Source organism: Triturus cristatus, chromosome 3_2 (genome assembly GCF_964204655.1).
Source record: "Triturus cristatus chromosome 3_2, aTriCri1.1, whole genome shotgun sequence".
NCBI classification, from domain to species: domain Eukaryota; kingdom Metazoa; phylum Chordata; class Amphibia; order Caudata; family Salamandridae; genus Triturus; species Triturus cristatus.
This window is the reverse complement of record NC_140584.1, coordinates 816,256,325-816,270,715: the sequence shown is the minus strand read 5'-3', so window position 1 is coordinate 816,270,715 and position 14,391 is coordinate 816,256,325. Positions and strand designations below refer to the sequence as shown.

The 14,391-nt window shown below is 43.0% G+C and overlaps 1 pseudogene; it reads right to left on the bottom strand.

Moving 5' to 3' along the window:
• The window catches only part of LOC146858207 (uncharacterized), an 80,184-nt pseudogene that overhangs the window by 44,240 nt on the left and 21,553 nt on the right, over positions 1-14,391 (bottom strand).

Below are 14,391 nucleotides of genomic sequence, written 5' to 3'. Positions count from 1 at the left end.
TGGCCGGCAACGCCCCCTCACACAATGCTTGATGGGAGTTATTTCTCCTGTCACGTGAGATGAAATGGGCAGTGTATGTTCTGGGACATAGGATGGATGGCAGACGGGCATGAATTTTCCTGAGTTGAAGCATGATTGACTGCACCTCTGAAATGAATAACATGTGGTACTGAGCACTTATTTATTTACAAATAAAGCACTGCATATGAGAGTTTGGATGTTTTCTCATATTATTTTAATTTGATGACTTTTGTCAGCAGTTATATGCACAAAGCCCTATGGAGCAAATGCCAGTCTACAAAATGTTTCCCGTACCGGTAGAATTCATTTTTAACAGATCCACCGTCGAAAAAACATCAAATGTCAAATTAGCATGGTGCAACAGCTAAACTCCATTACAGAAGCAAAATGTTTGTACTACCTTTGAGCCATTCAAAAAGGCTGTAATTCCACCTGACATACCTAGACCTCTTCTTATGTGATTTCCAAATGATTTGGCATAAATGCAAGAAATACCTAAAAAGGAAGACTTATTTAGTTCAGTGATCTGGGTTGGTGCTTGTCTTTGGGATAGATACACCTGATTGAGTAAAGAAGAAAAGACCAGTGACACAGACGATCGACAAAGAGCTACATTTTCATTTTTACTGCAAACTTACAAATGAGAGTTCAAATCATACAAAAAGTGACTTGGATGCGTACTGAAGCCCAAAAAGTCGATAACTCCGTGAAGTAATTGCTTTGTGTCCGGTATCTGTGAGCATCCAGCACCTAACAGGTTTACACCCTGGCAGGGTCACTCAGGCATCTCATCTAGAAAGTTGATGACCTTGGCCCCAGTGAGGTAAGAAAATAATAACACACTATTTGTAGTGCTCTGAAGCTGCAAACTATGGAAGTCAGTGCTACACTCAAGACGATCTTCAAATGGCTCCCCACAGACACTCGCAGAACAGTCACTCAAGCCCTCATCACCAGCAAGCTGGACTATGGGCAATGCACTCTATGCTGGAATCAACGCTCCGCTGCCCATACCACACAAAACTCAGCGGCCAGGCACACCCTCAACCTCCCAACCTGCATTCACATCACTGCACACCTCAAAGAGCTCCACTGGCTCCCAATCCACAAACGTCACTCTTCAAACTCCTCACGCACAGATACAAAGCCGTACACAACGTTGGCCCCACATACCTCAACAGCTGCATAAACTTCCACAATCCTACCAGACGGAAAACATAGTTTACCACGAATCCCTTTCCCCACAGGCTATTACAACGCGGTTGTTACAACGCCCGCATTGTAACAACGCATACCATTCCCCACATGTCATAACAACAACGTGCAGAGAGGTCAGAAGGTGTTGGATTTCTAAATCCAACACCTTCCCTACTGTTGCACAGACTGGAGTTGGAATTGTAAATGATACTATTCCAATATCCAGCGCCCCCCCTAGAGCAAGTTGTTGTTATGACTTGCGGGGTAATGGTATGCGTTGTTACAACGCGGTCGTTGTAGCAGCCGCATTTTAATAGCCTGCGGGGAAAAGGCATGCGTTGTAAGGAGGGATATTCCTACCTCGGCTCTGGCAGGCTCCTACTCGCACACACCCCTGCATAGGCAGAAGTAGATCGGTTGTCATGCCTTCTCCCACCCCGCTCCTAAATGCTGGAGAGGCCTCCCCTTCATTCAGAGCCTTCTCCCGCGCCCTTGAATTAGGCAAGAAACTGAAGACCTGGCTCTCCCCCTCGCCCGACCCTGGCTTGGCCCATGCAGCTCCTGCTTCAGCACCAGCCCGGTGTCTTGGGCGCTAAACAAATACACATAACATATGAATAGCACATTATTAGTGTGTGATCTGTTGTTTGAAGGTATTTATTGAGCAACACATGCACAGGCTGAAACCATGTTGCACAAAACAAAGATCATCATGTAACTGTCTACAGAACTAGCAGAGCATTCAACAGCTTTATGCAACGCACTATTTTAGGACGGCGCCTCGAAACCCTCACGGGTGAGTAGCGCGCTCTATAAACCCCCGATTGAGTGAGTGATTGACTGATTGACAGAAACTTTGGTTCATTTTCGTAAGTGTTCGTTCTAGTGAGATTTTTTAAATTACGGACAATCTCGAGAGTGGAGTGAGCGTGGATATGGCTAAATTAAAAGTTGTGAAAAAAACGAAATGTTGATTTTAAGGACATTACTAAAATGTTTGATGCAGCTTGTCTACTATAATGACGTGGGATGCGGAGGACTTTGGAACTATCGGTATATTTTATATGTAAGCGTAGCGCACATATGTCTTTTAGTAGAATTTTGTTTTTAAGAAAACGCAACTTCTAAAGAGAAATGTGCAGAAACATAAATCAAAGCAGCTTTTGGCGGCTGATACAGCACTAATGCCTCCGAGGCCTAAAGGGAGGCACCCTGTGTGTCACTTCTGTCACTTTCGGACAAAACCAAGAGAGGCCAAAAATAAATCTTTTGTTTTTGACGCTAAATAACCCAAAACGCAGCTAGAAAAGTTCCATTAGGGTCGGGCTTTCAGCAAAGCAGAGAGGAGACAAAGCCGGGCCCCGCCCCCTGCTCTGACCTCTGAACTCAGGTTTGAGATGTCACTGCCTTCCAGGCCTCCGCTCTTTGGAGCCTCGGCGCGGGCCGTTCCCAGAGCTTTTAGTGTCTTCATTTGGGGCTCTTTTAGGGGGGCACCAGTTCAGATCTGAAATAGCAGGGAGAGCTCGCCGATTAATATTCATGAAAAGGCCAACAGTCTGCTTTTTGGTGCCTTGCTGCTCTTTCTCATGCACGGTAAGGTTGCGAGGGAGGAATATTTTAACATGTATGCGCCACCATCCCAAATAGCACCCTACGGTTTGTGGAAGTGTACAGGACCCGCCGCCATTTTGAAGATTTTTCCTTCCTGCACTGGAGAAATGTGTGAGACGGTCCTCTGCACGTGCGCTTCCTTGTTTTGTACACTTTCATTTTCACAAACAAAGCAGCACTACCGTTCTCTGTGTCCATTTTTCCAGCACTAATGTGCATATCTGAAGTGCTGCATCAGAAAGAAGCCCTTCAACCTTTTCCGAAGAGTGATAGAATGTCACCACCCACACATTTCTTAGCTTTAACACTGAGAATCGTTTTACACAATCAAAGTCCACACCTGCATATATCTGCATTTCTGACCAGAGAGTACAATTCGGTGTTTCCACATAACTTCTTAGGGCTGATGCAGCCCAAATAAGATTAGGTTGGGGGTGAGCCGGTCTCCTGTTTTGCTCCCTGTGCAAGTTCTGCAACTGGGAGGTATTGATGCTGCACTCAGGGAGTTCCCCTTATTACTGGAAGTCCTGTTGACTCCAGGGATGCAGAACTAACGCAGTTTACGGGCTGTATCATAAGATTAACAGGGATTACGAGATGAATCCTGAAAATCCATTGAGTAATGAAGGATTAATGCGTGGAGTCGCGCAAGCGGTGGAGTGCGTTAGGTCACACCATTCGTGCTGATTTTTAGCACCGGGTGTTTGACCCTCGCTGGAAAATCAGCACGAACGGCACCGTGCACAGCGCAAGAGGGGGCTACTTCTTTCTGTCGCTCGAGTAGATGTTCTACTTGAGCGACGGCTTCCTCAATGCGAGAGGTAGCGGCCATTCGTGACTGCGCACGGTGATAAATCTCACCAGGAGGTGTCTTGGAGTAAGATTCTCCTAGCTTGCACTCGCAAACTTAACGTTGGCGAGTGAGAAAAAAACTTTGCTCCACGTAGTTTTTGGGAACTCCTTGCACTACGTGGAATGTGGAGTGGGAAAAAATGCAAACTCCGCGAGTGGAGCGGAATTTCACACCCAGGCCTATTTACCAGCCACTTTCAAAACTATAGGCTTCTCATAACATGGGCCATAGTGAGGTGCTGCTTTTGGACTGTGTCATATTATCCAAATGAGCCCATGCAGCCATGTCTTCCTTTGAGGGTGTCTTCACAATGTCAGCACCTGGCATCTTGTGTCAGCACAGGAGTGTACTACATAACAATGCCTGCTTTTACTAAAACATGAACAGGGCCAATAGATTTATGTGATTATGTGGCTGCAACACTTTTTGTGCATTTGCTAATTTGCTGCACTGGCCACATAATATATTATGTGCTGCATAATGTGGAGATTGCAACCAAAGAAAGTTTCTAATTTCTTTACTTTCAGCCATCCTGCATTGCATCTGTGATGCTGTACACATGCCTAAAAAGGTTTACCAAGCCAATCTTCGTGGCACAATCCATCAGGGCTGCAGAGTTTGGGGATTTTTTTAACCATCTTATTTCTATTTCAGTTAGCACAAGCATGACAAACAGAATGAATTGCTATTGTACGTGAGTTCATATATGTTATGTTATTTTTCCTCTTATAGCGTGCTAATCACTTGTGAGGGTATCCAGACACCCTGTAGCAGGCGTGTGAGGCCAGCCCTTGGGGCTTACTCGAAAAGCCAGAACGTCAGTTTCTTGCAAAAGTCAAGAGGAGAGGAGGAGACTTTGATGTGTTTGTGGGAGGTCATTCCAGTCTTTAGGAGCCAGGTAGGAGACGGCATGGCTTCCTGCTCTGCTGTTGTGTATACCTAGGGTGTGAGCTAGTGAGAGCCTGGCAGAGCGGCGGCAGCTGGAAGGTTGGTGGAAGGGAATGTGGCTGTTCAGGCAGGCAGGACCAGTGTTGGGGAAAGCTATGTGGGTGTGTTTGTAAGGAGTTTAACGTGTGTGCTTGTGTATCTGGAGCCAGTGGAGTTCCCTAAGGTGTGGTGTGATTTAGGCTCGGTGTAGGAGATTGGGGACTAGCCTGTCTTCTATGTTTTGGATGGTCTACATTCTCCTTGTGAGCTGGTTGGTAATCCCTGCATTCAGTGTATTTCCATAGTCTTATCTGCTGCTGATGAGGGCTTGGGGGATTGTTTTCCTGATGTTGTCTAGTAGACACTTGACCATTTTCTTCAGCATGCTTAGTGCGTTGAAGCAGGCTGAGACCACTGTATTGACTTGGGTGGTCATGTCCAATTTGTTGTCTATGAATATTCTGAGGTTTTGCACTTACGAGCAGGGGGTGGGTCCAAGGTCTGTGGACCCCCGGGTGGAGTCCCATGGCGAGGCGTTTTTCCTGAAGACCACTTGTCCGAGTTCAATTTGAGGCAATTGGATTTCCTCCAGATGGCTACTTCTGTCATGCATGTGGTAAACTTGTTCCTGGTCTTGGGTGTTTTTTCCGAGGACAATATCAGTTGCGTGTCATCAGTGTAAGTGAGGAAGTTGATGTTATGAGCTCATATGACATCGGCCAGCGGGGTCATGTAGATGTGGAAGAGCATTGGACTGAGCAAGGAGCCCTGCAGGACTTCGCAAATAAGATCTCGTGCTTCAGATGTGTGGGGGGGGTATGCTGACAGTGTGAGTTCTTCCAGTCTAGAAGAATTTTTGGTCTAGAATTTTAAACTGAAGGGAAAAAATATCACAGAGCTCAGCGCACAAACTGAGGTATGGATTTCCTATTCTTAGCTCCACACCTGAGTACCTTGAAGATATAAATATCACCAGGGTACGAGTATGTGGAGTTAGGTATAGAAAATCTATACAAACTGTTCAACATTTTGCACATTGATACTTTGATCACCATATTGGGACCAGTTGATTTCTGGCTTTGAAATTCCTCTCCACACCAGCACTGATGCAAGTTCATTTTGGACTACTAATTAGCATAATGATGGCATAGTGGCAAATTACATAACATAACTTCTGGTCCGTGGATAGCATCGGATTAGGCCCAAACCAGAGGAAATGCGCATGTAGCTTTTGACCCTTATGACAGCATGGCAAATAAGAGACAAGAAAGAAACAAGTGACCTGAAGCTCTGCGGCTAACCTTAACTTCACTAACAGAAGACGTCACCTGAAACCATACCAGGCCAGTGCATTATTGTTGGTAACTAGCTTCCTGACCAGGCAACTAGCTGCAAACTGTTAACCAGTTCAATCGCAGCTTCCGCAAAAGATGTAGAATGACTAGATAAATTAATAAGATCGATAGGCTTTAGTATTAAAAAACGGTAAGCTACTTCCTAAATCAGTATGGGTGTCAAGTATGTAAATAAACATTGCTACAAAACACGTCACAAAAAGCCATCTTGAAAAATGAATCGCAGTATGTCCATTTTTGCATGAATATCTGAGCATGTCAAATAGAAAATACAAAGGGATCTAAAAATATAGTCTTAAATAAAACTCAGCTGTGAAGAGCATCAACATAAAATGCAGTACTTTTGGTTGCATTAGGAGAGGATTCGTCTCGGAGGCAATCAAGGTGATAAACATAGCCTTTAGGTACATTTATGGTTCATTATATGTAGTCAGTCGAAACATTTATATTTTGAATATTGGGTTCAGGTATTTAACATTGAATGCAGATTTAAGTAACATTCTATACTTCTCAGATGGGAACCTAAATGATGAGTATATGGTGTGTCTTTCCTAAACAAGGGAAATTTGTTCTCGGACCAGGTCTTTCCTGGTCCTACATTAGAACAATTGTGAACTAGAATGTGGAAGCCATCTTTGAACTTTAGTATATTAATGCACTACCCTGAAGATCCTTGCTTCCTGATGGCTGTTTTTGTCTGCTCATGTCAGAGACAAAACGAGAAAAATTGAGCTGGAACTACAACTCACCATACCAAACACACATTTCTAAGACCAACAAACTCCCTCTCCATGTTTACTCTTGTTAAGTTCCCCCATCTTAGGATTCATGGAGGATACTCAAAAAAAGAATGCGTTGTGGGACTCCTTATCACTACCAGATGATGACAAACTACTCACAATTATAACTACTCTGAAACCATCACATCACTTCAATGATCTGCTACCCACCAAGTACTTCAAAGAGCTCAGATCCTCTGTGCTCCCACTCTGGTCTAAAATCGTTCACCAATCTTTCATACAGGGCCTGATTCTTGACTGCCTCAACCCAACATTGGCTAACTCATAATCACCTTATGCTAAACACACTCAAGACCGATTTCCTCCTCATTGATCCCCATAATCACTCAGCCCATATTCAAGACTGGCTCAAACTACTAACGTCACTCAACTGCACTCCTCACATTGTGGACTCTGCTAAATCATTAGAGATAACTCTGGACAAACAACTGAATATGCAAAACCACATCAGTGCAACCATCAGAGGAGCCAATCACGAACTCAACACATTAAGAAAACTCAAACCTTTCTTACTGACTGATGACATGCAGCTAGCAGTCCAATACCTAATCATCTCTCTCCTCAACTACGGAATTGCAACCCTGGCGGGGCTGCCTAAAGCCCGACTGGCCCCCCTGAGAGCTACACTGAACTCAGCAGCCAGACTCCTCACAGGATCACGAAAACAAGATCACATCACACCTGATTTATCCTAACTTAATTGGCTCACTATTGAAGCAAGGATCCAGTTCAAGATAACCTGCCTGATGCACAAAGCACTCCATTATAACACTCCAATTTACCTGGCAAATAAACTCGAACTCTCTGGTCTAAACCGGACACTAAATAGCTCAAGCACTCTTACACTGAAACCTTGCTCCAAGAATATGGAACACTTTCCCCCCGGAAATCAGAACTAAGCCCTCTATATCCTCATTCAAAAAAGAACTTAAAGGGCTGTTCTTGAAAAAGCTGCCTGAAACTAAAGACTTGAAATCACCAATCTAAATTTTGAGCATGCATTAAAGCCAGGACCTACCTACCTCTCAACTATATTTTACTTTGTCTCCATATAGCTATGTTATATCTATGTCGATCTCCCTATGTCAGCTTAACTTCTTTTATGGTTTGCTTACATGTACAGCACTCTGATACCCGGCACGGGTCATGTTCTCGCTCTATAAAACTTTTCAAATAAATGTCTCACTCAGTTTGAAAGAATGTGCAGTGATCACATCTGGAAATCAGCTGAAAATCTTCTGTGGAACCTATTTGCTGTTAGAGTGGTACCATCAGTGTTTGCATGGCGGTATTCTTTCATAGCTGAGTTTACCGAGCTAAAATTACGTTTTGTATGTGGAGTGACAATCTCCCATTCCTTCTAAAGACTTTGAACCACATATTTGATTTGGTTTTCAGCACATGTTGTGAGTTGCATTCAGTATAATGTAAGGTAGTTGAACGATTAGTTTCCACATGTATGTATTATCACACAACAGAACAAACATTGTAAATGCAATAGGTCTCGCCCTCATTTAAGTTAAAGCAATTCTGTTTGTAATTAGGTGTTTTTTTAGCTTTGCTTTTATTAGTGTTTTTCAAACTTTCATGTACATAATATGCATATGTATGCATATATGTATATGTATCAAAGCAATCTCTCCCACAACGAAAGAGCAGAGGCCACAACGGGGAATCTTTGGAGGCACCTGTAATTTTTCAGCGGCATAATGCATTTCGGCCTGACGGACTTCTTCAGATGCCATAACAGTCAGGAGGCTTCTTTTCACCCGCATTTAAATATCATGCCAGTTACTCATTGGATGTCACCCGCTCCGCCCCCTTTCCCAAATGTTCGCTCACCAAATTGCAGTTCATAGGAACTACAAGTCCCAGAATGCCCTTGAATCCAGGTAGGTGCTGCGTGGGGGATTTTGTGTTAAATCCAAATGGATAGCGGTCATTCCCATCCCAACAGCATTATCTGATCCTAACAACTTCCGGCCAATCTCTAATAGCATGACCTTAATCAAGCTGCTTGAGGAATGTGTTCACAAACTACTCTGTAATCACATAGATCAGTTTCAACTCCTGGACCAATTCCAATCGGGTTTCAGAGCCAGACACAGTGCTGAAACTGCCCTAATACACATAGTCGACGACACCTTGAGATTACTTGACCAGAGTGAACTCTGCCTTCCCATACTACTTGACCTCTCATCGGCATTCAACGCAGTCAAACATGATAACTTAATTCATCTCCTCGAGAAAAAAATGGGGCTATCCGGTCCAGTTTTAACTTGGTTTGCCTCATTCCTTCACAACAGAATGCAAAGAATCAAAATCAAACTCTCTCGATCTAAGAATACGTCAGAACCAATAGGAGTGCCCCAAGGATTTACACTCTCACCCACGCTTTTTAACCTATCATGGAACCCCTCACCGAAATACTGAAGTACGCTAACATCCAATAGCACATGTACGCCGATGACACTCAACTATACTAAAAATTTGGGGTGGGCGGAATTGGCGTAGTCGCGCTATGCAAAGCTCCGCGAAACGGTAAAAAATCTCCACGAGTGGAACGGAATTTACCGCCCAGACCTACTAAAAATCTCATCAACTGATGGCATCAAAACTCTTAACTCTGTTCTGCCAAAAAACCAACATTGGCTAACTCATAATCACCTTATGCTAAACACACTCAAGACCGATTTCCTCCTCATTGATCCCCATAATCACTCAGCCCATATTCAAGACTGGCTCAAACTACTAACGTCACTCAACTGCACTCCTCACATTGTGGACTCTGCTAAATCATTAGAGATAACTCTGGACAAACACCTGAATATGCAAAACCACATCAGTGCAACCATCAGAGGAGCCAATCACGAACTCAACACATTAAGAAAACTCAAACCTTTCTTACTGACTGATGACATGCAGCTAGCAGTCCAATACCTAATCATCTCTCTCCTCAACTACGGAATTGCAACCCTGGCGGGGCAGCCTAAAGCCCGACTGGCCCCCCTGAGAGCTACACTGAACTCAGCAGCCAGACTCCTCACAGGATCATGAAAACAAGATCACATCACACCTGATTTATCCTAACTTAATTGGCTCACTATTGAAGCAAGGATCCAGTTCAAGATAACCTGCCTGATGCACAAAGCATTCCATTATAACACTCCAATTTACCTGGCAAATAAACTCAAACTATCTGGTCTAAACCGGACACTAAATAGCGCCAGCACTCTTACACTGAAACCTTGCTCCAAGAATATGGAACACTTTCCCCCCGGAAATCAGAACTAAGCCCTCTATATCCTCATTCAAAAAAGAACTTAAAGGGCTGTTCTTGAAAAAGCTGCCTGAAACTAAAGACTTGACATCACCAATCTAACTTTTGAGCATGCTTTAAAGCCAGGACCTACCTACCTCTCAACTATATTTTACATTGTCTCCATATAGCTATGTTATATCTATGTCGATCTCCCTATGTCAGCTTAACTTCTTTTATGGTTTGCTTACATGTACAGCACTCTGATACCCGGCACGGGTCATGTACTCGCTCTATAAAACTTTTCAAATAAATGTCTCACTCAGTTTGAAAACATGTGCAGTGATCACATCTGGAAATCAGCTGAAAATCTTCTGTGGAACCTATTTGCTGTTAGAGTGGTACCATCAGTGTTTGCATGGCGGTATTGTTTCATAGCTGAGTTTACCGAGCTAAAATTACGTTTCGTATGTGGAGTGACAATCTCCCATTCCTTCCAAAGACTTTGAACCACATATTTGATTTGGTTTTCAGCACATGTTGTAAGTTGCATTCAGTATAATGTAAGGTAGTTGAACGAATAGTTTCCACATGTATGTTTTATCACACAACAGAACAAGCATTGTAAATGCAATAGGTCTCGCCCTCATTTAAGTTAAAGCAATTCTGTTTGTAATTAGGTGTTTTTTTAGCTTTGCTTTTATTAGTGTTTTTCAAACTTTCATGTACATAACATGCATATGTATGCATATATGTATATGTATCAAAGCAATCTCCCCCACAACGAAAGAGCAGAGGCCACAACGGGGAATCTTTGGAGGCACCTGTAATTTTTCAGCGGCATAATGCATTTCGGCCTGACGGACTTCTTCAGATGCCATAACAGTCAGGAGGCTTCTTTTCACCCGCATTTAAATATCATGCCAGTTACTCATTGGATGTCACCCGCTCCGCCCCCTTTCCCAAATGTTTGCTCACCAAATTGCAGTTCATAGGAACTACCAGTCCCAGAATGCCCTTGAATCCAGGTAGGTGCTGCGTGGGGGATTTTGTGTTAAATCCAAATGGATAGCGGGGTACAGGGGAATCCTCGATGTTCGCAATGCCCATTTCCTGCTGTAGATACAATATGTACATGTATATGTATATGTATGCATCTATTTATATAGATATGCAGATGTATATATATGTTTATATATGTATGTATATATATACACATATACATATATATAAATGCATATGCATATATATACATATATCTATATATGTGTGCGCACGTAGAGAGAGGTAGAGAGAGGTAGAGGTAGAGAGGTAGAGGTAGAGAGGTAGAGAGAGAGGTAGAGAGAGAGGTAGAGAATAGAGAGTAGAGAGTGAGTAGTAGAGAGTGTGTAGTAGAGAGTGTGTAGTAGAGTGTGTAGTAGAGTATGTCGTAGAGTAGGAGAGAGTGAGTAGGAGAGAATGTGTAGTAGAGAGTTTGTAGTAGAGAGTGTAGTGTAGTAGTGTGTAGTGTAATAGAGTGTGTAGTAGAGATTGTGAAGTAGAGTGAGCAGTAGAGTGAGCAGTAGAGAGTAGTAGTGTGTAGTAGAGAGTTTGTAGGAGAGAAGTAGAGTGTGTAGTAGAGTGTGTAGTAGAGAGTAGTAGAGTGTGTAGTAGAGAGTGTGTCGTAGAGTGTGTAGTAGAGAGTAGTAGAGAGTGAATAGTAGAGTAGTAGAGAGTGAGTAGTAGAGTGAGTAGTAGAGTGTGTAGTAGAGAGTGTGTAGTAGAGAGTGAGTAGTAGAGAGTGTGTAGTGTAGTAGAGTGTGTAGTAGAGAGTGAGTAGTAGAGAGTGTGTAGTAGAGAGTGTGTAGGAGAGTAGTAGAGTGTGTAGTAGAGTAGTAGAGAGTGAGTAGTAGAGAGTGTGTAGTAGAGAGTAGTGAGTGTGTAGTAGAGAGTGTGTAGTAGAGAGTAGTGAGTGTGTTGTAGAGTGTGTAGTAGAGTGAGTAGTAGAGTAGTAGAGAGTGTGTAGTAGGGTGTGTAGTAGAGAGTAGTAGAGTGAGTAGTAGAGTAGTAGAGAGTGTGTAGTAAAGAGTGTGTAGTAGAGAGTAGTGAGTGTGTAGTAGAGAGTAGTAGAGTGAGTAGTAGAGTAGTAGAGAGTGTGTAGTAGAGAGTGTGTACTAGAGAGTGTGTACTAGAGAGTGTGTAGTAGTGAGTGTGTAGTAGGGTGTGTAGTAGAGAGTAGTAGAGTGAGTAGTAGAGAGTGAGTAGTAGAGTAGTAGAGAGTGTAGTAGAGTAGTAGAGAGTGTGTAGTAGAGAGTAGAGAGTGTAGTAGAGAGTGAGTGGTGTAGAGTAAGTGGTGTAGAGTGAGTGGTGTAGTGTGTAGTGTAGAGTGTGTAGTGTAGAGTGTGTAGTGTAGAGTGAGTAGTGTAGAGTGAGTAGTGAAGAGTGTGTAGTAGAGAGTGTGTAGTAGAGAGAGTAGTAGAGAGTGAATATTAGAGTAGTAGAGAGTGAGTAGTAGAGTGTGTAGTGTAGAGTGTGTAGTGTAGAGTGTAGTAGAGACTGTGTAGTAGAGTGTGTAGTAGAGAGTGAGTAGTAGAGAGTAGTAGAGAGTGTGTAGTAGAGCATGTAGTAGAGAGTGAGCAGTAGAGTGAGCAGTAGAGAGTAGTAGTGTGTAGTAGAGAGTGTGTAGGAGAGTAGTAGAGAGTGAGTAGCAGAGAGTGTGTAGGAGAGTAGTGGAGTGTGTAGTAGAGTAGTAGAGAGTGAGAAGTAGAGAGTAGTGAGTGTGTAGTAGAGAGTGTGTAGTAGAGAGTGTGTAGTAGAGAATAGTAGAGAGTAGTAGAGAGTGTGTAGTAGAGGGTAGTGAGTGTGTGGTAGAGAGTGTGTAGTAGAGAGTGAGTAGTAGAGTGAGAAGTAGAGTAGTAGAGAGTGTGTAGGAGAGTAGTGGAGTGTGTAATAGAGTAGTAGAGAGTGAGTAGTAGAGAGTGAGTAGTAGAGAGTGAGTAGTAGAGTGTGTAGTAGAGAGTGTGTAGTAGAGAGTGAGTAGTAGAGAGTGTGTAGGAGAAAGTGTGTAGTAGAGAGTGAGCAGTAGAGTGAGTAGTAGAGAGTAGTAGTGTGTAGTAGAGAGTGTGTAGGAGAGTAGTAGAGAGTGTGTAGTGAAGAGTGTGTAGTAGAGTGAGTAGTAAAGTAGTAGAGAGAAGTAGAGTAGTAGAGAGTAGTTGAGAGTGAGTAGTAGAGTAGTAGAGAGTGAGTAGTAGAGTGTGTGTAGTAGAGAGTAGTGAGTGTGTAGTAGAGTGTGTAGTAGTGAGTAGTAGAGTAGTAGAGAGTAGTAGAGTAGTAGAGAGTGTGTAGTAGAGAGTGTGTAGTAGAGAGTGTGTAGTAGGGTGTGTAGTAGAGAGTAGTAGAGTGAGTAGTAGAGAGTGAGTAGTAGAGTAGTAGAGAGTGTGTAGTAGAGAGTAGTGAGTGTGTAGTAGAGAGTGTGTAGTAGAGTAGTGAGTGTGTAGTAGTGAGTGGGTAGTAGAGAGTGTGTAGTAGAGTGTAGTAGTGTAGTAGAGTGTAGTAGTGTAGTAGAGTGTAGTAGAGTGTGTAGTAGAGAGTGAGTAGTAGAGATTGTGTAGTAGAGAGTGTGTAGTAGAGTAGTAGAGAGTGAGTAGTAGGGAGTAGCAGAGTAGTAGAGAGTGAGTACTAGAGAGTGTGTAGTAGAGAGATGCGCTCCACCATCCTGTGCTCGTGCTTGGCAATGGGGGACCTGGAAATAAAGAAACACATTAAACATTTACACAATTGTCAACAACCTCATCCCTAGAAAACATAACATAGCGCTAAATAAAGCGTACCTTGGCATCGCTGCGCTCCGCCATCCTGTGCTCGCGCTTGGCAATGGGGGACCTGGAAAAAAAGAAACACATTAAACATTTACACAATTGTCAACAACCTCATCCCTAGAAAACATAACATAGCGCTAAATAAAGCATACCTTTGCATCGCTGCGCTCCGCCACCGCCATCCTGTGCTCGCTTGTCAATGGGGCACGTAATGACACCGGACCTGGAAAAAAAGAAACACATTAAACATTTACACAATTGTTAACAACCTCATCCCTAGAAAACATAGCATAGCGCTAAATAAATCGTACCGTTGCATCGCTGCGCTCCGCCATCCTGTGCTCGCTTGTCAATGGGGCACGTAATGACAACGGACCTGTTAAAAAAAAAAGAAAATAGATTAAAGAAACACAGATTATAAAATTTAACAGACTTTTACCTCCATGTAGGACAACAAGGCACAACAAATCTAGAAATAAAAGAAACAAAAGACAGCATTAAGCATACAGTTACAATTACAAAGTCATTTTTTTCTAAAAAGTGCAAGAAGCAAAAAATAAACCTACTGTCT